Here is a 1,928-nt window from a genome sequence, read left to right as displayed (position 1 = left end):
GGGGGAGAGGAGAGAGAGGAGAGGAGAGAGGAGAGAGGGGGGAGGGAGAGAGGAGAGGAGAGAGGGGGGGAGTGAGAGAGGAGAGGAGAGAGGGGGGAGGGAGAGAGGCTCTCTCCTCCCCCCCCCAGTCTCTCTCGCTCTCTCTCTCCCCCCCTGTCTCTCTCTCTCTCTCCCCCCAGTCTCTGTCGCTGTCTCTCTCCCCCCAGTCTCTCTCGCTCTCTCTCTCCCCCCCAGTCTCTCTCGCTCTCCCCCAGTCTCTCTCGCTCTCCCCCAGTCTCTCTCGCTCTCTCTCTCTCCCCAGTCTCTCTCGCTCTCTCTCTCCCCCCAGTCTCTCTCGCTCTCTCTCCCCCCAGTCTCTCTCGCTCTCTCTCTCTCCCCAGTCTCTCTCGCTCTCCCCCCAGTCTCTCTCGCTCTCCCCCTCTCCCCAGTCTCTCTCGCTCTCTCTCTCGCCCCAGTCTCTCTCGCTCTCTCTCTCCCCCCATCTCTCTCGCTCTCTCTCTCTCCCAGTCTCTCTCGCTCTCTCTCTCCCCCCAGTCTCTCTCGCTCTCTCTCTCCCCAGTCTCTCTCGCTCTCTCTCTCCCCCAGTCTCTCTTGCTCTCTCTCTCCCCCCAGTCTCTCTCGCTCTCCCCCAGTCTCTCTCGCTCTCCCCCCAGTCTCTCTCGCTCTCTCTCTCTCCCCAGTCTCTCTCGCTCTCTCTCTCCCCCCAGTCTCTCTCGCTCTCTCTCCCCCCAGTCTCTCTCGCTCTCTCTCTCTCCCCAGTCTCTCTCGCTCTCCCCCCAGTCTCTCTCGCTCTCCCCCTCTCCCCAGTCTCTCTCGCTCTCTCTCTCTCCCCAGTCTCTCTCGCTCTCTCTCTCCCCCCATCTCTCTCGCTCTCTCTCTCTCCCCAGTCTCTCTCGCTCTCTCTCTCCCCCAGTCTCTCTCGCTCTCTCTCTCCCCAGTCTCTCTCGCTCTCTCTCTCTCCCCCAGTCTCTCTCGCTCTCTCTCTCCCCCCAGTCTCTCTCTCTCTCCCCCAGTCTCTCTCTCTCTCTCTCTCCCCCCAGTCTCTCTCGCTCTCTCTCTCCCCCCAGTCTCTCTCGCTCTCTCTCTCCCCCAGTCTCTCTCGCTCTCTCTCTCCCCCCAGTCTCTCTCGCTCTCTCTCTCCCCCAGTCTCTCTCGCTCTCTCTCTCCCCCCAGTCTCTCTCGCTCTCTCTCTCCCCCAGTCTCTCTCGCTCTCTCTCTCCCCCAGTCTCTCTCGCTCTCCCCCTCTCCCCAGTCTCTCTCGCTCTCTCTCTCTTCCCAGTCTATCTCGCTCTCGCTCTCCCCCCAGTCTCTCTCGCTCTCTCTCTCCCCCCAGTCTCTCTCACTCTCTCCCCCCCACTCGCGCTCTCTCTCCCCCCCACTCGCGCTCTCTCTCCCCCCCACTCGCGCTCTCTCTCCCCCCCCACTCGCGCTCTCTCTCCCCCCCCACTCGCGCTCTCTCTCCCCCCCACTCGCGCTCTCTCTCTCTTCCAACAACAACATGCCCTCGAAAAGCCTCGGCACCGCCGGGCACCCCCAGCTAGTATATATATAAAGCGGTTCTTCTGTCTATCTATCTATATCTATAAAATACCTCTTCTGTCTGTCTGTCTGTCTGTCCGTTCTCTATACACGCAAAAGTTATAGAACGTACCTACACGTGTGTTACATCAAAAGAAAGCTTACGATTCCGGACCAGTCATAGGTGTATTTACGTTTCAGTGAGACAAAATTTGTGCCCACAGTATCCCAAAAACGTTCAAAATTCCGCTCATTATCCCCTCATTAGCATTGAGTGACTGTGATGTCGAAGAGCTGCTATGATGTCAGAGCAGTTTTTCTGCTGTCATAAAGAAATCAATGCTTTCACTGTGCCCAGCCTACTCAGCTGGGGTGACTCGGGCTGGGCCTCTTCCTCGCTCTCTCCCCGT

Source organism: Somniosus microcephalus, chromosome 13, assembly GCF_052327205.1.
Source record: "Somniosus microcephalus isolate GS21.2 chromosome 13, FLI_Smic_1.0, whole genome shotgun sequence".
Taxonomy (NCBI): domain Eukaryota; kingdom Metazoa; phylum Chordata; class Chondrichthyes; order Squaliformes; family Somniosidae; genus Somniosus; species Somniosus microcephalus.
Note: the sequence above shows the minus strand (reverse complement) of the source record.